The sequence below is a fragment of the Tursiops truncatus genome, chromosome 10, assembly GCF_011762595.2.
Source record: "Tursiops truncatus isolate mTurTru1 chromosome 10, mTurTru1.mat.Y, whole genome shotgun sequence".
Classification (NCBI taxonomy): Eukaryota; Metazoa; Chordata; class Mammalia; order Artiodactyla; family Delphinidae; genus Tursiops; species Tursiops truncatus.
In genome coordinates this window covers 5,412,802-5,436,913 of record NC_047043.1, presented here as the reverse complement: position 1 = coordinate 5,436,913, position 24,112 = coordinate 5,412,802, and the positions used below count along the sequence as shown (strand labels likewise).

At 44.2% G+C, this 24,112-nt stretch overlaps 1 long non-coding RNA gene across 1 annotated transcript; it reads left to right on the top strand.

Moving 5' to 3' along the window:
- The first annotated feature begins 18,974 nt into the window (after nucleotides 1-18,974).
- Nucleotides 18,975-23,694, top strand: LOC117313739 (uncharacterized). Its single transcript, XR_004528302.2, has 3 exons — nucleotides 18,975-19,326; nucleotides 19,962-20,199; nucleotides 22,365-23,694. It is a non-coding gene; the product is annotated as an uncharacterized lncRNA (long non-coding RNA).
- The last annotated feature ends 418 nt before the right edge of the window (nucleotides 23,695-24,112 follow it).

Sequence of the window (24,112 nt, the reverse complement as noted above, 5' to 3'; positions counted from 1 at the left end):
TTTGCCACCAGTTAGCTGTGTAACTTTAGGCAAGTTCCTTAACCTCTTTGTGCTACTTTCTGCATCTGTAAATAAAATGATAAACCTACAGGATTTCTGCAGAATCTCCTAGTTCCATTTTCTGCAGGGTAAATACTTGAAGACAGTGTATAAAGAGGATTTATACATGTACCACATCCAAGGAATGTCACTGAAATATAATTTCTTTTAAGCTAACACCCTTGCTACTGGAAGAAAAGCTCCACAGTTATATTTCCACCTTTTAGACTGACATTCAAGTACATTCAAATGCAGAGCTGAGTCTGGTCTCAGTGACAGCGTGCCTAGCGTAGCATAGCTTTTGCCGTGGAGCATTTTCTAAGTGGCAGACCTGAGTGATGACAACAGCAGAACAAAAAATCTGGGTCTATTTCCCAAAGAGAAAATAGATCAAATGTGTTGCCTTTTCCCTTGGTTCTGTAAAACATTCGATTAACGATCTCGCTCACAGATAACAACAACAAAAATAGCACCTTAACATGTTAGTCCTTAGAATTCTTAAGTTTAACCACAAAGCTCAAATTGCAGTAATTTAGTAGATAAGGGACAAGTTCCGTCATTTCTTCTGCGTCCCCTTTCCTATGCATCCCCAAAGGGGAAAACCGGTGATGTTCTTCAGGTTTAAGTGGTGATCAATAAAACGAAGCCACACTTCTAAAGGATGTTGATAAACAGACTCATAAATTGTCTACTGGAGTCCATGCCTGTTTTGCTCTAAGTTCGTGCCCTCATGTAATTAACATACATGGAGGAAAAAGCAAAACCCCAAACAGAACCAATTGATATGGGCTTTCTGTCACCTCCAGACGGGAAATTACCAACATTTAAATCAAACTCCTACCCTATTTTGGGTTTATTTGAGGGAGAAATATATCAACAAGGATTTTTTTTTACCTCTGAAAAAGTAAGTCATTACTTACGTAAAACAAACACCCCAGAAAGGAACGCTCCATCATCCTTCGCCTGCAGTGGGGTTTGGGGAAGTGCGCTGACGCAGCTCGGGATTTCATGTGCCAGACAACAGCTCAGCTCCTCTGTATGCAGTTGGTAAATGTGAAAGGTAAACTACAAGAAATGTGGCATAATGACACCGTAAGGGAAAAAAAGTCATTTCTGAGTCCGCTGTTCTTTAAACTCTTTGAATTCTTGCTTCAGCGGCTCTGTTGAGTCACAGCTGTGATCCGTGTTGGCACGAACCAAAAATAACACCACTGGCTGCAAAGGTTACAGGGTTTGGGCCAGCTTTTTATGGCCACACAGCAGTACCTTTCTGTTGAGTGGAAATGTAACATTTAGCTTGTAAGGGAAATCTTTCTCAAGCAGTTGTCTCAGGTCTGCCTGGAGTGCTGTTTCTGCTCTGCTGAAAGCAGACGGCTAACTTATAAAACGCACAGAATTAGAAGGACACACTTATCTTCAAGGGACTTCCTCTGAACCTCCAATGCCGGACAAGACCACTGATGGAGAAAATGAAGTGTGTTCCTTAAGCGACACAAAATCAGTTCTACATCTGACTTTGATTAGAAAACATAAACCCTTTTCAGAATCTTTCCCCTTTCTTCCCCTCCTCCCCCCAAAATGGCACTGCCTCACTTTTTCCAATCATACAGTGATATTTGGAAAGTTCCCTGTGCTTCCATTAAGAAAAATACAGAGAAGGAAAAAAATACATAATAGCCATCTATCATTTTGTATGTGAGGCTTAGTTATAGGATTCTTAAAAAAAACAAAAAAAAAACATAAAAAAACACAAACCCAACTGTGCGTTCTTTGAATAATTTAGGTCTGAGAGTGATAAGCCTATTTTGCTCTAAGAAATGATTTGTATATTCAAGGGAATGATTTGTTTTGTAATGTCTTTTTTAAAATTTATTTATTTTTATTTTTGGCTGTGTTGGGTCTTCGTTGCCGCACATGGGCTTTCTCTAGTTGTGGCGAGCGGGGGGCTGCTCTTCGTTGCGGTGCGCGGGCTCCTCGCTGTGGTGGCTTCTCTTGTTGCAGAGCACGGGTTCTAGGCGTGCGGGCTTCAGTAGTTGTGGCTCGTGGGCTCTAGAGCGCAGGCTCAGTAGTTGTGGCGCACGGGCTTAGATGCTCCGTGGCATGTGGGATCTTCCCGGACCAGGGCTCGAACCCGTGTCCCCTGCATTGGCTGGCGGATTCTTAACCACTGCGCCACCAGGGAAGCACTGTTTTGTAATCTCTTAACAAGGGTTTGTTTTGCCCTGATCTTCCTTTTATCCCTTTTATCATTTATTCAATACATATTTCTTAAACACCTATCATATTCTAGGCGTCCAGATACAGAGGAGAGTGATGTCAGCCCTTGTGACAGGGAATCTAGCAGGAAAGAGGGATGTGAATCAAAGAATCACAGAATACGTTTGGCAAAACCATTGTGATCAGGGCTCTACAGGAGAACATCCTACTCTAGAACATAACGTCAAGAGAGTTGAACCTAATGAAGAAGGTCAAGAAAGGCATCACTAAGGAATAGTGGAGCAGAGATAGGAAGAGTGGAGTGGAGAAGGAGCAAAGAGCAGTCCAGGTGGAGGACCACCGTTCCCTGGACCATCTGAAGAACTAGAAGCAGGGCTGGGTGGAGCCCCAGAGGGAGGGGGCATCGAGGGATGGGGCTGGAGAGCCGGACAGGAAAGAGACCACAAAGGGACTAGTGGCCACTGATAAACATTATAGTCATCCTCCTAAGACCAGCAGGAAGCCACTGAGGTAGAGTTGTGAGTAAGTAGTGGGTGACGTAAGCAGATTTCAGTTTTGTATTTGTCGTACAAACTCGTGGTTGAGTAAAAAAATCAAACTCCAGGAGACGCAAAAATGAATCATTGCCTTAATTATTGCTCAGAATATCCCTAGCAACACAAGTTTAAGGATAAACTTGGCACATGCCAATTTCCTAGCAGCGACAGGCGACAATTCTTCTTTTCATGGCCATAAAAAGTTGACCCAAACCCTAGTAACCTGTGTCATGAGTCATATCAGTTTTGGCCAATCCCAACTCACCTACTTCCAAAACACTGGGGAGAAGCTCTGGCAAAACAGGTCCAATGCCCTCAACAGGCCAGTCTATCCAAGTAGCCTCAGTCCTTGGGCATCTCCAGATGGACCATCTGGAGGAAAATGCAAAGGCCAGGGGCAAATCCCAGGAGCTCAGAGTAGTGACTGCTTATCAGGATGGTAGAGCCTTAACTAGAGCTATCCTTCCAGAAGGGGTTTTTGTGTTTGGGTTTGTTTTGTGTGAAAGAGCCTTTAGACTTTCTGAAACTAGAAAGCAGTCCTGCTGCGGTGACCCTCCACGTTCTACCTTCCTAAGTGGCAATGCGCGGAAACCTACATGATCAACCCACTGCAGGTCCCATGACCCAGAGAAATCCACACCTTGGAAATCGGCTTCCCATGCCTGTCGCTCTCTTCCTTGCCCACCTCCTACTAGCTAAGCCTCCCCAGATTCACAACCACACACACACACACACACACACACACACACACACACACACACAAATCAGCAAAGTTCTTACAAGGAAAAATGTGCTTTTTAAGATTTTTCAAAATGTTTTCAAGAACGAGGAGGATGGGCTTCCCTGGTGGCGCAGTGGTTGAGAGTCCGCCTGCCGATGCAGGGGACACGGGTTCATGCCCCGGTCTGGGAAGATCCCACGTGCCGCGGAGCGGCTGGGCCCGTGAGCCATGGCCGCTGAGCCTGCGCGTCCGGAGCCTGTGCTCCGCAACGGGAGAGGCTGCAGCAGTGAGAGGCCCGCGTACCGCAAAAAAAAAGAACGAGGAGGATGAGATGATGATGAAGCATAGGCAAGGCCTTGCGCTCTCTCCAACCTCCTTGCACAAGTCAGTCCCTGAAGAATAGTCCAAGGCAGCTGTGAAAGTGATACGGACACATGAAGCTGAGCAGACCTGCAATAGCAATGACTAGAATGCTCTTAGCAGCCTTGGACTTGGATTGAAGGAGCCCGCGTCACATGTCAGTAGTGGAACAGGGTTGAAGACTCCGGAAAGGGCTTCTCTTCACAGTAAATTCATATAATCAGGACACGTTATGACTCTCGTGGGCCTTAGGTATTTTTGCCTTCCTGGCCCCTTGGTATAAAGACACATATATTAATATTATATATTGGGCTTCCCTGTTGACGCAGTGGTTGAGAGTCCGCCTGCCGATGCAGGGGACACGGGTTCGTACCCCGGTCCGGGAGGATCCCACAAGCCGCGGAGCGGCTGGGCCCGTGAGCCATGGCCGCTGAGCCTACGCGTCCGGAGCCTGTGCTCCGCAACGGGAGAGGCCGCAACAGTGAGAGGCCCGCGTACCGCAAAAACAAATAATAAAAAAATAAAATAAAATAAAAAATATATATAATATATTAAGGCAGATTTTTCAATCTAAAAGTTAATTTGCTTCTTCTGCCTTTAGAAGAAATAAGAACATTTTCATGGACCCCACTTTTCAGCCCTCACTGTGATCACTGTGCCCCACGGAGGTGCACTGACACTCACTGATGCTCTGGGGCTCCGTGTTCAGGTGACCCTGGCATGCAGGACACCCCTCCGTGCTCCTCTGTCCCAGTGTGATGGTGGCTCTCACGCGTGAGTCCCTGAGCTCTTTGAGGGCAGACGCGTATTTTGGGCAGGTCTTCCTCCGCACGGATCAAGGGCCCAGCATTTCACAGGGACTTGATGAACATTTAGTGAGTGAGTAAATGCACTGAGCTGCGGTTAGCGCTTGGCTGAGAGAGTAAACACAGCCACACCTGCTGTGATGGGAAGAAGCATGAGCCTGGCCTCAGGGCCTTGCAAGGACCGCCTGGCAGGTGGCTGAAAACACAGGCTCCAGGTTAGACCTCTGGTGGAGGCTCAGGCTGAACTTTACAGTGGAGCAGCTTTGGACACATTTCTTAGCATCCCCAAGACTCAGTTTCTCCACAATTAAAGTGGAGGATCGTGGAATTATGGTAAGAATCCAAGGCGATAACGGTGTGGGGAACTCAGAACAGAGCTGGATCTGTATAAGGAAGCAGTACAAGAGGGTGTGAAGGAAAAGGAACCCTCCTACATTGTTGATGGGAATGTAAATTGGTGTAGCCACTGTGGAGAACAGTATGGAGTTTCCTTAAAAAAACTAAAAATAGAGTTACCGTGTGACCCAGCAGTATATCCGGAGAAAACTCTAATTCGAAAAGATACATGCTCCCCAAAGTTCATAGCAGCACTGTTCACAACAACTAAGACATGCAAGCAACCTAAGTGTCCATCAACAGATGAATGGATAAAGAAGATGTGGTACATATATACAATGGAATATTAGCCATAAAAAAGAATGAAATAATGCCATTTGCAGCAACACGGATAGACCGAGAGGTTGTCATACTAAATGAAGAAAGTCAGAGAAAGACAAATATCATATGATATCACTTATATGTGGAACCTAAAAAAATGACACAAATGAACTTATTTACAAAATAGAAATAAACTCACAGATATAGAAAACAAATTTATGGTTACCAAAGGGAATAGTGGGGGGGGGGAGGGATAAATTAGGAGTTTGGGATTAACATATACACATTACTATATATAAAATAGGTAAACAGGACTTCCCTGGTGGTGCAGTGGTTAAGAATCCACCTGCCAATGCAGGAGACATGGGTTTGAGCCCTGGCCTGGGAAGATCCCACATGCCATGGAGCAACTAAGCCCATGTGCCACAACTACTGAGCTTGTGTTCTAGAGCCCGTGCGCCACAACCACTGAGCCCGTGTGCCACAACTACTGAAGCCCGTGTGCCTAGAACCCGTGCTCCGCAACAAGAGAAGCCACTGCAATTAGAAGCCCGCGCACCACAACGAAGACCCAATGCAGCCAAAAATAAATAATTTTTTTTTAAAAGGTAAACAACAAGGACCTATTGTATAGCACAGGGAACTATATTCAATATCTTGTGATAACCTATAATGGAAAAGAAGCTGAAAAAGAATATATATGTGTGTATATATATGTATATGTATGTATATATATATCTATATATATACCTATATATTTAACTGAATCACTGCTGTATACCTGAAACTAACACAACATTGTAAATTAACTATAGTTCAATTAAAAAGAAAACAAACAGTACATGTTAAATATTATTGTCATTTAGCCTGAATCTCTTCATCTGCATAATAGAAATGAATATATCTGTTATGGGGTCACTGTGAAAATAGAGTGAGATAACAAAGGCTGAAGAGCTTTGTAATTGCATTGTAGTGAGAAAGTATTCAGACAGTGGAATGCATTCGAGATCTGAATCTGCATCCCAGCTCCAAAACTTACGAGATAAAAGGCTTTCAGCAAAGTATTTACCTTACCGACTCTCACTCTGTTCACCCTCATAATGGGGGTAATGCCCACCTCAGAATGTGGCTTTAGAGATGAAACAATATCACGAATGTGAGAAAAAAAAAAAGAGCTTTGTAAAGTCCACGGTGCCCGGCTCTCCTGATTAGTAACAAGTATCCAAACCAACAAATCCACAGTTTAGGCTTAACAATGGCCGTCATTGATCTCAGCCGTTTTCCTCCTAATTCTTTCCGGTCCCCCTTCTTTTCCCCTCCTCTGCTTTCAGATTCCTTTGGGTTTTAGCGTTGCTTCCTTAATGAGATCTGCCTTGGAGTTTACTCATGTTCTTAACCCCTTAAACTTTGGCTAAAACCCATTGCCACCTTAAGGTCCGGCCAAGGATCTCTGAAATTTCTCACTTCTCAAGGGGAGCAACCGCAGTCTGTATGAAATGAGATAACAAAAGGCACCGTCTTCTATTCAATTCCTTTTCCCTGCAATAGACACAGATGGATCTCCTGCCCGTTTATAAGGCTATTGTTCTAGGTTTAGGAGGAAGTTGTAAAACAATAAAACAGGAGAAAAAAGAAAAAAGCTCTCAGATAGGTTTATCCTCAAAGGTAAGGTCCAAACAGTCCCTCCCTGTAATAGTCAGATCTCAGCCCCAGAAGAGTCATGTCTGACTTTGCTCTCAGGCCTCAGACCTGCCACCCCAGCCGCTGACTCACGCTCCCAGAGGAAAGGGCAGGGCTGCCAAGAGCAAACAGAGAGCGGGACACCTACGTCTGAGGACCTTGGGATCATAGCATCTTGGGGAGGCGGCTGCCCAGCCTCCGCAGGGATTGTCAGGATGGAGAGGTGGTCTTGACGGAGATCCCTGAGGACCAGCTCGCATTAATATTGCCAGTTTTTTGCTTCCAACACTAGAAGTTTGCCTGTGAGTCAGCAAAATACCTCTTTTCGGTTTTATGGTGAAAAGTAGAATTTCCTCAAATTTCTGAATTTATTTAGAAGAAAGGATTCTCCTTTCTTACCGGTGCCCCTGCGTCTTCCCCCCCCCCCCCCCCACCCACACACACACCTCTACCTCCACGCTCCAGACCTGAGAATCCCGGGGGAGTGGAAGCAGGTTAACTGGGAGATGTCCCCCTCGTACGGGCATTTCCCCATCGACTGTATCCGCTACCAGGAGTGCCCTGGGGAACTAACATCATCCAGAGCTTAAAATCCCCCTTCTAGTGGGGACTTCGGGGCGGCCCTCTTAGCCTGGCATCTCTAAGGACCATCGGCCCTGCCAGGTACCCCATCGCCCCTCACCCCACACAGGTGGGTCCAGGGGTCTTACCTGGACCAGTGCATCCTGCTCACCTCAGAGCACATGCCTGACCCGAGCTTGCCAACATAGATCCTCCTAGGAAAGAGGAACTGGAGATCAGAGGCTGCAAGTCGGTTTCTGTTTATGTGAGAAGATGGAGAAATATGAATACACCAGAGTTGAGAGAGAGCCACCTTCTGCCATCTGCACTGACGCACGGGACCTGACGGTCTATAAACAATAAAGCCCCGTGAGAAGATGAGCCTAAGAGAGGGTGGGAGAGAGAGAGAAACGAGAAGAGAAGAGAGGAAGTGACAGTTGTGGTGACTGATGGCTCCTGGTGCCTGACTCCCGTCCCCTCTGTCTCCACACCCCTCTGCTTCCCTGTCCCCAGGTTCCATGAGACACTCCTGTACCCATTAATTAACTCCCGCCCTTTATTCAAGCTAGCTCGGGTTGACTTCTGCCGTTTGCAACTCCAATAGACCTCAGCGTTGCCTCCTTACACGCATTTTCATTTTCTTGGCAACTACGTCGGTTTGCTTTCTGTCACCTACATTTCCTCAGTGCCACATACATGCTTTAAGGGACTGTGATCTCAGAACAATACATATGACACAGGCTTAAGTTAACCGACAGCTGCAGGTTTAGGAGTGAACCCAACAGCCATTGAGGCCAAGGAGAGGTGAGGGGTGGTCTTCTGGGGGCTTCCAGAATGACCCCCTCACTCACTTCTGTGGTTCTGATGAAGAAGTGGGCAGACCAGGGAGAGGCTGACAGCCGTGTTATAGCCACACAGAGGACACCACAGACGACTAAATGGAAGGATGGAAAAGAGCCTTGTTTTAGACAACGTCACTGAGCTGCCAGTTCAGTCCATTCCCAGCGTCTACCCTCTCTCAGACTATCTATTGACATGGTCCCATAAATCCCTTTAACTAAACATCTTAACTAGAATTCCCAAGACACTACTCAAATGTACATTCTTCCACTGCAATAATCCCAAACTCCCTCAGTATATTTTGGGAGAATAAAAAGGAAAACAGGAAAAGAGGGCTTGGCTGGAAAGTCAGAGTCTTCCACGATACCAGCCGTCCTCTGCCCCCAATTACCAATGGAACCTTAGGCAACTGTGTACCTTCTTTGAGCCCAGGAACTCATCTGCAGAGTGAAAAGGATTAGACTTCCAACACTAAAATTCTATGATTTTAATTGTAGACCCTAAGCTCCAACTCACTGAGTCCTATGGGGTTAGTTTATAATTACAGATGTGAATCGCTCCACACTCTCAAATTCAGCAACTGACAACAACAACAGAACATTTTATTTGCATTAAAACTCTCAGCGTGAAGCAAGAAACCCAGCGTTAGAATTCTAACATGGAGAGGTAGAAAGAGGAAATGAGGGAATACAACTGAAGAATCAGCTGGCTGAGCCCTGTTCACAAAGGTCAACCCTTGGAGTATTTGGGGTTACCATAACCAAGGAAGCCATGGTGTGGTGGCCCTGCAGGTCACACCCAGCGGGGGGACATCCTTCACTTGAGCTGTGTGGTGTGGGTAACCTGCAACGATGGAAAGAGTGACTAGTCCATCAGGCTTTGTATGAAGGATCTAAGGGTGTAATATTTAATTTAGGCTTTGAATTAGTTGGAGAACACATTGAACTCTTAAAAGTTAGTATTTGTTAGTGATGTTATTTTTCAAGACCTTTTTTTTTTTTTTTTTTTTTTTTTTTTTGGTCAGAGATTGTTTTGTTTCTCCCTTTCGTGGCATGGTTACTGCTAAGAAAATAAAACCTGTCCCAACCCAGAAACTCAGAACTGATTCTCCAGGTTCTCTCACTGGAAAGAATAACAAAAACAAAACCAGTATAATTGACTTCCACCACCAAGGGCACACGCAAGATTGTGCGTGCATCCACACACACTCACACAAATTGATAGAGAATCTTGGACCCAGTCGTGCAGGAATCAAGCTGGAACCAGACCTACCATATGGATTTACTTTTACTGGAGGTTTCCAAATATTCAATTTTAGAGCAGACCTCGGTACCATAGTTTTCAAGAAATCTCTTCTCCCCACAACTTTAAATATAGCTGTGCCAAAGTCAAGCATGATCTCAAAAGAACAAAGCAAGAAAAGTTCATAGATCATCTTTTGGTAAAGTACCAAGGCGGTATCATATGACAGGATCAGTATATCAGGCCAATTTTAAGACCGATGTCTACCCATACTAGGGAAAATAATACTGGAGAAAAATATAATTCTAGAGATCGTAAGAAACAATATGGTGTGCACTTCCCAAATGCCTTTAGATTCGCTTTATAAAAAAAAAAAAAAAAGATGGTTAGTTTGTTTGGCCAAAAATGTATTTCAAACAAAAAAATATTTCACAATTTTCTCAACTCACAGACTCCAAATCTGAGAACTATAAGAAATCATAGTAATTACCCAATCCAGTCTCCTCATTGTTAACTGGCCTATCTACACTTAGTTATGTTAAAAACTCGTTTGGAATAAGAATAAGCCTCTTAAGAGTGCAATATTCAATACAGCACGATTTTGTTTACGTGAAGTTCAAACACAGGCAAAACTAATCTGTAGCGTTAGAAGTCAGAATATTGGTTCCTTCTGGGAAAGAGGAAGCGGGTAGAGGAGGGCCCTCTGGAGATGCTCTTTCCCTTGATCTGGGTGGTGGTTAGTTAAGTGCATGAGAGTTATGACATGTACAATCAAGCTGTATGTTTATAATTTGTGCATTTTTAGATGTATGTTATACATCAACCTAGAAGTTTATTTCCAATAAAAGATCCCGGGTAACCAAATCGAAGTCAAAAAACAAACAAAAAGATGTCATTTGCTTTTTGAGGCAACAGTTAATTTAGAATTACCTTAGCTTTCTACTCACCTTTTTAATTGACGTACAAATTCCCTGTTTTTGGTGCACACTTCTATGAGTGGAACAAACGCATAAAGTCAGACCCCAATTTCAAGATACAGAACGGTTCTCTCACTCCCAAAGGACTCCCCAAGCTGCCCCTTTGTAGTCACCCCTCCCCACACGTTCAACTCCCAGCAGCCACTGATCTGTTCCTATAACTTCTGCATTTTCCAGCATGTCATATAATTAGAACCACACAAAATGTAGTCTTCTGAGTCTGGTTTCTTTCACTTAGCAAAAAGCGTTTGACATTCATCCACACTGTTACGTGAACCAGTAATTTGCTCCCTATTATTCCATTCTGAGTAATATTCCAGTACTTGGATGTACCATGGTTTGTTTATCCATTCACCAGTCAAAAGACATTTGGGTTGTTTCCCGTCTTGGGCATTCATGGACAAGTTTTTATGTGAACAAAAGTTTCCAGTTCTCTTGGGTCAATACCTAGGAGTGGGATTGCTGGATTATATGGTAAGTATATGTTTAACTTTATAAAAAACTGTCAAATTGTTTTTCCCCAAAGTGCGAACGCAAGCAATTAATATTGTCTTTTTTAAGAAGCCATTCTAATTGGTGAAAAGGTCATCATCACAGAAAATACTTGCCCAAGATTCTGCTAATAGTACACATAGTAAGTGTAAAATTTATGAAGAGATAGTATACATTAAAATAATTCTGCAGGCCAGTTGAAAGTATTCTATGTTCTTAAAAATCATGATCTTTTCTATCTGCATTTCTTTAATATTTGATATTGAGTATCTTATATTCATTGGCCATTTATATTTCTTTCACGGGAATGGCCTGTTTAGGCAATTTGCTCATTTTTATGTTAGTATTTTAAAAGCTAATTTGAAAGAGCACTTTGTGTTTTATGGAAATCAGACTGTCAATTTTGTTGTAAATAAGTTTGTGCTTTCACTTTGTTTATGAAGTTTGCTGCTACAAAAAGATTTCCTTAAGTTTAGAGTCAAACTTATAGAAAGCTCTTTTCCACTCAAAGATTATTTTTAAATCTTCACCAATGTTTTCTATGATCTGTTTCCTTCATTTTCTTCCGTGTAAAATCTATCTAGAATTAATTTGGGGGTGGCAAGGATCTCAACCTACTGAGATTAAATTAAGTAAAAGAAATTAAAATCTGCCAGTAAGGGCTTCCCTGGTGGCGCAGTGGTTGAGAGTCCGCCTGCCGATGCAGGGGACACGGGTTCGTGCCCTGGTCCGGGAGGATTCCACATGCCGCGGAGCAGCTGGACCCGTGAGCCATGGCCACTGAGCCTGTGCGTCCGGAGCCTGTGCTCCGCAACGGGAGAGGCCACAACAGTGAGAAGCCCGCGTACCGCAAAAAAAAAAAAAAAAAAAAAAAAAAAAAAAAAAAATCTGCCAGTAAAAGGTGGAAAAAAATTTCTTAAGATTAATAAACTTCTTTCCAGAAGTCATTTTTTTTAATTTAGGTTTCTTAGTCACTTTTGTTTGATGTCCCACTCCAGCTTTATAACCTTTTGAGATTTTTACTTTTTCAGCTTTCATTAGAACTGAATGTGGGGCTTCCCTGGTGGCGCAGTGGTTGAGAGTCCGCCTGCCGATGCAGGGAACACGGGTTCGTGCCCCGGTCTGGGAAGATCCCACGTGCCGTGGAGCGGCGGGGCCCGTGAGCCATGGCCGCTGAACCTGCGCGTCCGGAGCCTGTGCTCCGCAACGGGAGAGGCCGCAGCAGTGAGAGGCCCGCGTACCGCAAAAAAAAAAAAAAAAAAAAAAAAAAATGAATGTGATAGAGACTTCTTGGGGAAATGGGCTATCAAAATCTGCTCTTAACTTAAATATCTGGAATGTAAATGTAAATTTAAATGACATAACTTGATCTTGAATGGCTAAACAGGACAGCGGCCACCATTTTTTTAAAAAACTTCATGGGAAAAATGTAAATTCAAATGGCAAGAGTTTGATCCCAGTAAATGTAAATTCAAATGCATCATGTTATCCTAAATAAGTAAGAATATTCCCATCACTATCTGTTAAGCAATGCCTATATCCCCTCCACTGACTTGAGATACCTCTTTTATTATATAATAAATTCTCATTTGTTCTTGGATTTATTTCTAGATTTCCCCATGATTTTTCCTAAATCAGTCTATGAAATGGACACTTTTACAGTTTCATCATATTGTCTTTAAACATGAAAGAGACTAAACTTCAAAAATTTTTGTATTTTACTGTGAAAAGTAACAGATACAGACAAGTACATAAAATATGTAAAAACATTTAAACAAATAGTTATAAAGAGAACACCTGGGTAAACTCCACCCAGGTCAAGAAATAGAACTAAAATTTATTATTTTCACAGGGCTTCCCTGGTGGCACAGTTGTTAGGAATCTACCTGCCAATGCAGGGGACACGGGTTTGAGCCCTGGTCCGGGAAGATCCCACATGCCGTGGAGCAGCTAGGCCCATGCGCCACAACTACTGAGCCTGCGCTCTAGAGCCCACGAGCCACAACTACTGAGCCTGTGTGCCACAACTACTAAAGCCCGTGCACCTAGAGCCCATGCTCCGCAAGAATCCACCACAATGAGAAGCCCGCGCACCACAACGAAGAGTAGCTCCCGCTCGCCACAACAAGAGAAAGCCCACGCACAGCAACGAAGACCCAATGCAGCCGAAAAGAAACAAATAAATAAATAAAAAATTTTTAAATTTATTATTTTCAGTTGTCTCCCGCAAACTACCTATTTAAAATAAGAATTATCAGCTAGTTCTGATGGTTTGACAATCATATTTTCAAACATTTAGTAAATATTTGGATGTAAATTGATAGTGGAACTACCAAAGCCCCAGGAAATAAGAAATACTCGGTTAATTTTGTTATGTTTATAAGTAAATGGGGTTTAAACCTCCTTAAAATTTCATATTGTACAACACAATATTTTTTCCTTATTATATACAAAGATTTTTCTGAGTATATCAATTTTGTAAAAAAGAACATTTAAACTTAAGAAGGACCCCTTTTCTGACGTTCGGAAGCATTTGATAATTTATAAACAATTGGCCTGCATTGTCCAACATAGCAGCTACCAGCCACAGGTAGCTACTTAAACTTAAGTTGCTTAAGATTAAATAAAATTAAAAACTCAGTGTTTCAGTCTCACCAGCCGCATTTCAAATGCTCAAGAGCCACATGTGGCTAGTGGGTACCCCAAGGGTTCAGCACAGATACAGAACATTTTCATCATCACAGAATATTCTATTGGATGGCTCTGGTCTAGACGCTTCTTGGCTTCCACAAATGATCTGGGGGGTCTAAAACTCTAATTTGAGTTATCTTTAAAACATACAAGATATACAGTCAAAATAAACATAGGAAACAGAGATCAGAAATTACAGAGAGAGAAAAAGAAATGTACTAGGAATGGGTGATATACAATGGAGCACTAAATCTTGTTCTAACTTTGTTTAGCCAAAGCTGAACAAATAAACAAAACATTCAATGAATTATATAGTTCTCATTCAGCAGAAGGAAGCATGTGCTTTTATTTGGCAAGACATACTGTTTCCTGGCGATAATATCTGGCGAGAAAATATTATGGGGAAACTTCCATCAGTGTAAGCCACAGGTGGCTGGACTGTTTAGGTGGCTGGACTGTTCAGGTGGCCTCTGCCTACCCCACACACCTTGAAGTTGACTCATCACATCAAAAAAGTAGCAAAAATCATCAGTAGCAAAAATCATCCGTAAGTGGTGTCGATATTCCTGAAGATTTCACCAGCGGATGAAGGAAAGGATTATGTCACCTAGCACACGGCAAAGTCTCCTCCAACTCTGTGCTAGCTCTCTCTGCCCTTGTCTGTCCCAAGGCCTCTTCTCTGGCCACCCTTCGGCTAAGTTTTCTTTTCCTCCCCTCCCTCCATTCCCCTACTCCTCACCCACAGCCTCTAAAAAATCATCTTTATTGGTCCCAGCAATTCAGCTCATGCCTTTCCGCGTATACCTTGCTCAGCAAAGCAAAAGCTCAGCGAGGACCCAAATGGTGACCCACAGTAACCCTTTCAGCCCACTTCACAGGAGCTCTCCCTTTACCTTGCCACAGAGGAAATACCGAGCCACCTTTTTAAATACCTTTAACAGCAATTTTGAAGGGGGAAAAAAAAAAGATCTGAGGCTGTGGCATTAAATTATAATTTAGTCAAAGCAGTTCTTTAGAGAATTAAATTAATTTGGTCCAGGTATTTTGGTTTCTGCTAAACTTTGTAGACTTCAAGGTAAAACAGAAAAACAAATAAACAGACATACATACAAGAAATACCATGTTTTCCTGGGGCAGAGGGAAGCGTACGAGTTCTTATTGGGAGGACATTCTCTCATTCTCTTTTCTAGCTCTACAGCTGGTGACAACTGGGACTCAGGGAAAATGACTTTTCCAATCACAGAGATCATTAAGAAAAAGATCTGAGATTCTAGCAGATGTCTGTCTAAACAATCCCATTACAGCGCCATGTCTCCCTCATCGACCACAACATGGGGTAGAGTAAGGGAAGCAAAAGGTCATCATGGTAGCCCCCAAATCTGGCCCTGTCTTAGGATCCAGTTAGCCAACGTTGGTCACCATAATGAATTCCCCCAGAGTGGCAGCCCTCTGTTGACAACACACACTTCAGAAGAAGGAGCGTAAAAGATATGGTCCCTCTGCTTCCCACCCTTCTTTGCAGACAGAAATTAATCAGAAGTCTATTTAGACATTGAAATCATAGAATCATAGACCTGGGAAAGATTCCAGAGCAAGTCCTGTACACTTACTGCTCCATTATAGATGAGGTCACAGGGGTCCAGAGAAGTTAGGTGTTTTGTTTAAGATCACTAGCAAGTTAGGGGCAGAACCAGAAGAACACAAGGTTGCCTGTAGCTCCAATTATTTAAATCAGAGGCCACAAATCATTGGCCCGTACTGTGCTCTTAATGTTTTGATTGTTTGCTAAAATTTTAAAGTTGAGAAATCGTTATCCTGTAAGTCTGCATTTCTAACTTGAAAAAAACATCAGATTTGCTAACACAGAATTATGGCTGCCTTCTTTAGGTGAGCTATGAGCCCCTCAGTTCATAACTGGCACATTCCCGCCGACCCCAAGCAGGCAGTAAGCTTCCCGGGTTCCAGATCCATGTCGGATGTATTTTTGTAACCCCAGTAAAAGGGTTCAGACTATGATTGGTACTTAAGTCACATTAACTTTTGAATGAGTGATGCATGGATGCTGGGTTGCCATTTCGGTATAGAGGGTCATGAGAAGAGGCACAGTCTTCTGGTTCACAGTTCTGCTCTCCATCCTGAGTTGCTAGCTTGCTGGGTGACATTGACACCCGTGGAGACCACCTGGTAGCCTGCCCACCTCATGGGTCCCTGCCCACCTGAGCTCCAGCAATTTCCACTCTACTTCCACACTCCCCATGGTCACATGCAGAACCTTGGAATTCCTTTGAAGCCTGAAATGGCCAACATCTCCTTTCTCTGACCAAACCTCCCATCTTGTTAGCTCTGTCACCCCCTTGCTTCCACCAAAACAGGGACACAGCCTCAGCTGTCTGTCGCTTTCTTGTCACCCAGCCTCCATGCTCCGTGCCACAGAATCTCAAAATGTTTTTCAGACTCAAAAGGAATATTGTGGTCTAATAATTTCAGAGCACTTTTCACAAACATTTTTAGGGCCCAAAATGTGTAATTCAGCAACTTTAAACAAATGCCCTACTTTGAGGAGGTTTTTGGTCTGCCTTTCATCTTTGTTTGGGTTTTTTTTTCCCTCCCTTGTGCATCGTAATTTCTTCTTTGTTGAGCATAAGGTTTGCATTGTGGTGTGTGTGCGTGTGTGTTTTAGTTGTCCACCAGCTAGAGCAGTACGTTAACTCTACTGAAAATGTTGGGTTTATCATTCCTAGGGCAACTGTTTAGAAGAATGTAACTACCAGAAACTGAGCTTTTTCCCTCCCACTGTAGAAGCGTTACATTCAAACATACAGAAAAGTTAGAAAGTTGGCCTTAGAGGCAAAGATACCAACCACAGGGGGATAACATAGAATTCTGCCATATAGTGAATATGATATTTCCAAATGAGTAGAAGGCCACAAGTGGGAAAGAGAGCCAAAAAAAATCCAAATTTCATTAAAATAACGGTTGCCGACAAAGCTGAATTACCTTTGACAGTCACACTTGCAGGAAAACATCTGTTTTGACATGTGTGTCAGGAGATCCAAACATCTAAAACTGGAGAATGAATGAGCCATTGTTTAGTCTGCAAAAGGGCAGGATTGTGTAAATGAAGATACAATTGGGAAAAAATAAGGTACAGAAAAGAAAGTTTCCAATAGAAACCTTCTAATAAAAACACAAACACATGCACAGAAACTTCGCCAAAGACGAATGAGAGAGCAAAAATCTTGAGGAAGAAAGCAGTAAAATGAGAAAAGGCCTTTCAGTGGCTGAATGGTCTAAAACAAAATTGGAAGGAGGAGGGGGTCAGTTACACAGATACAGTTGGGAGGGAGGGGTCTTTGCAGGAGTGCTCAGGGGTCGGCAGCCTCCAGATCCCCCCACTCAGTGTCCCAGCAGAGGCCACTCCCAGAGAGATATCCAGTGAGACACAATGCAAGTCCTCAGCCCCTTTATCCAGGGTTGTTGCCCTCCGCCCTCGCGGTGTGAAATTTCCGGGGCTGCCACTTCAAGGAGGCATAGCAAACGCTAGGAGTTGCTTAAACAAACAATCCAAAAAGATGAGCAGGCAGGTTGAAAAGAAGGAAAGAAAACAAGAGACGGGATGCCTCAGAGCATCATCTTCCTGATACAATAACAATGATCACTTAATCAGCGTGATTAAGATGAAGAGCTAAAAATAGAGATTTCCGCCTCATTTGTTTTGCTATCTCAGCCAGCCAAAAAATTTTAAAAGCAATTAAGTCAACCATCAAAGCCAGGGGGACCCTGGTCCTGCCGTTTCCGACGCCGCCTTATGATGTGATGTGTCCTTATGGGGAAAAGAAAGAACCAGCCACAGCCACTCCCTCCAGAGCTATTTCAGCCAGACATGAACCAAACCACTGCGGAACAGCCCAAAAATATAGCAACAGGAGATCAGCCAGGAGGAAAGCCAAATTCCCCCACCGTGGGCCGCATCAAGTGCAGGCTGGGAAGGCTACTTTCAGGGGAGACCCTAGCAAAACAGGCAAGCAGCTTCAGAAGCGCCAAGTCTGGGTACCAAAGACTGCCCACACCCACACTGATTCACCAGGGGTCATTTTCCACGACGCATTCTGGTAGCTGCGGGTGAAGGTGAGATGGCTCTGCTACCGCCAGCCATCCCCAAGGCCTCACCTCCTGCGCGGCTGCCGCCTCCACCCCTCCTCTCTGTTTTCTGATTTATCTGCCACGTAACATCCTCTCGCGTCCTTGCTCAGAAATGTTTACAGTCAATTCAGCTCTGCATTCACGGCGCTCTGCAAATGGCCTACGCTTACCGTTTCTAGCTGACTTTGCTGTTTTTCTGTACATAACCCTGCAATTCCGCTCAAGAGACACGTGCTCTTTCCCGACCACTCTCTGAGTTTCCCTCCTCCGTGAAGCTCTCCCCCATCTCTGGTGATAATGTGAATTCACTACCCTTTGAGCCTCCATCCCTCTTTCCTTCTTTCAACACACCACGGCTTCCCTAGTTCTAAAACATCACCATCCCAAGAAGGAGGGCTTCCCTCAAGAGTTCTGGAACTTTCCAGTATTTACTTCCACCCTTTCTGCGGGTCGGTTCTTGACGTCAAGGGCAGGCTTTCATAGTCTCAGACTCGTAGACCTCCAGCACCTAGTGTGGTGACTCACACATAGTGTGTACTTAATAAATATTTATTTGCATATTTATGGTTGAACTGGATGGAATTGTAAAATAAGGTTTATGTAGTTCAAGCTTTGGGTACCCAGAAGCTAGTTTCATAGAATCAGAACTTTAATGCCAGAAAGAATCAAAAGACCATCTAGTCGACCCTACGGATGAGGAAACTGAGACCTGGGGAGATTTTTAAATTGCCCAAGGACACACAATCAAAAACAAAAACCTGAGACTGAGAACAAGCCCCCAGGACTTAATTCTGACAATCGCATGGGATAGTAAGGCACAATATTGGTTTAATTTTAGAACATCTCTTGAGGAAATCATCTGATCTCCCAGCCGCCTATCGAGAGCCTGTGGCATCCCAAGCGCTGTGCTAACTATGCAGGGGAGGGGACCGTTGCCTTATAAGTATGTAAATGAAAATAGTTATTATTGTCTTTAGAAAGGCGGAAAGTAGACTGTCATTCAGCCGAGATCCCACACAGTAAGGCTACGTGGAACCAGAGAGACTCTGACTCCCTGCGTGTTTTAACTTATCATAGTTCCTCTGTACATGCAAATTTCTCTTCTGTTTCCCCGTCTGTTCTCATCTGTGCCTTCCCAAAGACAAGCCTTCGTTTTAAGTCCACGCCGGTACTGCAGTCCCCTTTCCCTTTTATCTACTCGAGTATCACTCCTGGCTGCAGCTGCATTCACTGTAGCCTGTGTCTTTAATGCGGATGTTACATAAGGCTCAAATTTCTGACATTACGAGGTTTCTGATGGGTCATTTTAATCTAGGAGATACACACCACTTCCCAAGATTCCAAAGGAAGGAAAGAAAAAGAGGGTACGTACAATGATTTGAACGAGTTTAAGTCCTAATTTGGTCCTTCTTCTCCGCCGCCCCCCCCGGGCATTTTAATCTTCCCTTTCCTTTTTAATCTTTTCAAACTCACTGTCTTCTAACGTAACACAGAAAAGAATGGCTGCTTCCTAAGATGTATCCTAGATAAGACATGGAAATTAGCCTCTGTTACATGCACTTCTTTACGGCTTCTCACTTCTGTTTCATTTTAATTCCTTCGACAGACATGAATGCTTTTAGACATGTCACCAGGTCTGCTTCCTGAGCAGCCTTACTTCTTTACAGGACCTCTTTCCTTCTGTTTTCCTTCTGTTTAGGAGCTAATACCTCACGCTATACAAATCACCTTCATAAAGCTGACATTTTATTCTTTGCATGAGCCTTCTGGTTCAAATACCCAAACATTTTGCAAGCACGGAACATCACACAGAGCGTCAGAACTCCAGCCAAGCCTGGGCGGAGAGGGGTAGGTCAGAGGAGTCTCCGTCATATTTTAAATTTTCATTTCTTCCATTGGCTTGTGTCCTAAATGCTATTTAACAGTAGTTAGTGCCAATTTCCTTTGTTTCCGGGAATGTATCTCATGTGTACCTAACATGAATGTAATTCCTTATCAGAGTTGAAAGAAGAGTTTGCACGAAGTATGAGCAATCCTCCCCGCAGATTTAAGGGTGAACCGTCTTGGTTTTATCACTGGATTATGGGTTCTCCTGACTAAGAGTGTTTTGGCTGCTCTGCCCTCAAGCAGAGAATGCAGATGTGGGACCTGCTGTAAAGGATTTACAGAAAATAGGAGAAGTCTGAGGATGGCCACAGATAAATCAACAAGAAACATCAGATTCCTTCATCAACTGGGTTAGTGTCTCTCAAAGAACATTCTGTGGGTGTATAATCCCAAATATTTTAGATGCAAATTAGTAAATACTGTCTGTTTTCCTTTGCTCAGAAAATATATCTCTATTAGTCAGCGTTCTCCAGAGAAACAGAACCCATGGGGTATGTGCACGCACACACACACACACACACACACACACACACACACACACACACACGCACAGAGATTTATTTTAAGGAATTGGCTCATGCAACTCTGGGGGCTGGTAAGTCTGATATTTGCAAGGCAGGTCAGCAGGCTGGAGACCCAGGGAAGAGCTTGTTGGGGCAGCTTGAGTCTGATGGTCTCTGGAGGCATAATTCCTTTTTCCTCAGGGGACCACAGTCCTTTTCTTCTAAGGCCTTCAACTGATTGGATGAGGCCCACCCACATGATGGCAGGCATCTGCTTTATTCAGAGTCTACTGATTTAAATGGTGAACTCATCTGAAAAATACCTTCACCACAACATCTGGACGGGTGTTTGACCAAACATCTGGGTACCATGGCCTAGCCAAGTTGACACATAAAATTAACCATTGCACTGTCACATGTTCAGTCTGAGGTTTTCTACAAGAAAATTAAAACATTATGATACTTTGTGCAGTATCTTCTAGTTTTCCAAGTACTTTATCATTTTGGTCTTAAAGACATCATGCCATGAAAATTTTACAATTGGGACCACTTAAATATTGGAAAGAATAGGCCCTTTTTCAAAAGTGTAAGTCCTTTGTCTGGAATTTATAATACAGCAATTGCAACAATTAATGTAAAAATGGTTTGATTTCACCTACTTAATCCATCATATGCCTGGAAAGTATACAACTGGTGGTTCTCTTTGGGGTACACCTCATCACCATTTGTAACATTGTGTCTATAGGAAAATACTTTCAAAACTGTAAATCAAAATACCAGTGATATCCTCCCTCCGGTGATGAACAGAAATGGGAAGAGTGATTATGTTCTTGGATCCCAATAACTTATTTTTTCTCCACATTTACATAATCATCAAAAACTATCACTCTACTTTTTTTTTTTTTAATTATTTTTGGCTGTGTTGGGTCTTCGTTGCTGCGCACGGGCTTTCTCTAGTCGCGTCGAGCGGAGGCTACACTTCACTGCGGTGTGTGGGCTTCTCATTGTGGTGGCTTCTCTTGTTGCGGAGCACCGGCTGTAGGTGCGCGGGCTCAGTAGTTGTGGCTCGCGGGCTCTAGAGCGCAGGCTCAGTAGTTGTGGCGCACGGACTTAGTTGCTCCGCGGGATGTGGGATCTTCCCCGACCAGGGCTCGAACCCGTGTGCTCTGCATTGGCAGGCGGATTCTTAACCCCTGCGCCACCAGGGAAGCCCCACTCTACATTTTTCTTAGCTGATATTCTCTAAGCCAAACAATCCCTGGTACCCAGGTGATCATTCCAGAGAACAAAGAAAACGTGTTTGAGAGAGAGTCCCTTCTATACCTGGTCCCACACAAAGGTTGTTTATTAAGAGACGGCCAGCTCATCTAGATAAAAGTAGAAGTGTCGTTTTAAGGGCTCAGATAACAGCATTCAGTTGTGATGTGAAAATCAGAGTTAATTTTTTTTGTCTGTGAATATACAAAAGCATGGAAATAAGAGTAGAAAATCTGAACCGTGCAATGGGAAAAAAAAAGCTCACGCATCCCACCTATGTGCTAACACAGTTACTCTGTCACTGAGATGCAGCCATAAATGAAAGCGCTCCCAAGCTGATAAGGGCAGCAGACACAATGCCGTGCGCTTATAAGGGCCGCAGACACAATGCCGTGCGCTTATAAGGGCCGCAGACACAATGCCGTGCGCTTATAAGGGCCGCAGACACAATGCCGTGCGCTTATAAGGGCCGCAGACACAATGCCGTGCGCTTATAAGGGCCGCAGACACAATGCCGTGCGCTTATAAGGGCCGCAGACACAATGCCGTGCGCTTATAAGGGCCGCAGACACAATGCCGTGCGCTTATAAGGGCCGCAGACACAATGCCGTGCGCTGATAAGGGCCGCAGACACAATGCCGTGCGCTTATAAGGGCCGCAGACACAATGCCGTGCGCTGATAAGGGCCGCAGACACAATGCCATGCGCTTACCAGATCTTGTTTTATTTTCCTCCTCCTGGCCCACATCTCCCAGCCTCCTAGCAGTTGGGTGAGCTGTCGGAAGTTCATGCCCGGTGATGACCCACCTGCCCTCACCCCCCAGCAGGACTGGCCACCATCTTGTCCCCTCTTCTGGCAGTCTCACAGACTCCACATTTAAGATTGCAGTGTCACAGGATCAAAGGATCCTGGAACCCTGAGACACGGCTTGATAAGGAGCCACCCAAGGAAGCCATCTGACCAGCATGATGTGAGCAATAAAAATCCTTTGTGATGTAAAGCCACTGACATCCGCGGTTTACTTATTAGACATCATGACCTACCCTAGCCCCACAGAATACGTTACCTAAGCCTTGCGCTCTGACAATAGAAAACAGCATTTCTTAAAGCAAGTAGCCTATGCTAAAGAAGATTTGTCCTGTGGAACGCTATTCAGAGAACAAGAAATAGCGTAATGGATTATGTAAACTGCTCCAAGCCTGTTTTCTGCACGTGTAAACATTCAGCTGTTTCCTGTATTGGCCAAACTTCCTGCGTGGCATTCGAGTCCCTCCCATGGCCTGGCCATTTCCTCCTTTTCTAGTCTCATCTTCTCCTTGTTTTTCATCATATTTCTGGAAATAACCAAGCCACCTGTGCTCCTTGCACAACCTCTGCCGTTTCACGACGCTGCTCCTTCTTTTCTTCCTGCCGGGACCATTTTCCCAGACATCTCTAACTACCTACCTGTCAAGTTTCCACAGGAGAAACAGAACCACGGGAGTGACATAGAACAGGGGTCAGTCCCACAAACAACCGGCGGGAGCCTGTTAAATAGTGTCCTCACGGCTGTTTCTGCATTCGGTGCTGAGGTTGAAGTCCGCAGGGCGGGCAGGTGGGAAGGAAAGGTGGGGTGCAGTGTGGCTTCCCTGGGAGCCCAGAAGGCTGGGGGGGGAGGCCAGGCCGGCCTCTCACGTCGATGGCACGGTGATGCCCTCGGGGAGGCTGGTGCCCTTCTTCACAGAGCTGAACACAGCCCCAGTCCAGGGGTCAGAGGGGCTGAAGGAGGCAGGCCAGTGGCAACGGAGTCCCTGCAAGCCTGGCTGCTGCCTCATCCCCACAAGGTAAGTCCACAGACCTGCGACCGCAGGTGAGCTCCAGCTGGCCCTGTGTCGACGTCTGGACACAAACATGGCTGCGGCTCCTCTCCCACCTTCCAGACCCCCCGCAAGGGTCTCCTGTGGTCGGTCATAACCCAGGACCCTGCAGGAAAGGGGATTCTGGGGAGAGCAGTTCCAGCTTAGCCAAGTGGACCAGTGCGAGGTCACCACATGGGCTAGGTTCTACTCATTTTTTAAAAATTGAAGTATAGTTGATTTACAATATTACGTTAGTTTCAGGTGTACAGCAGAGTGATCCAGTTACACACACACACACACACACACACATATATATACATCTATTATTTTTCAGATTCTTTTCCATTATAGGTTATTACCAGATATTGGCTATAATTCCCTGTGCTCTACAGTAGGTCCTTGTTTACCTGTTTTATATATAGTAGTGTGTATCTGTTAATCCCAAACTCCAAATTTCTCCCTCCCCCTCCTTTCCCCTTTGGTAACCATAAATTTGTTTTCTTTGCCTGTGACTCTGTTTCTGTTTTGTAAAGAAGTTCATTTGTATCATGTGTTTTTAGATTCCACATGTAAGCGATATCACATGATATTTGTCTCTGTCTGACTTACTTCACTTAGTGTGATCATCTCTAGGTCCATCCATGTTGCTGCAGGTGGCATTAAT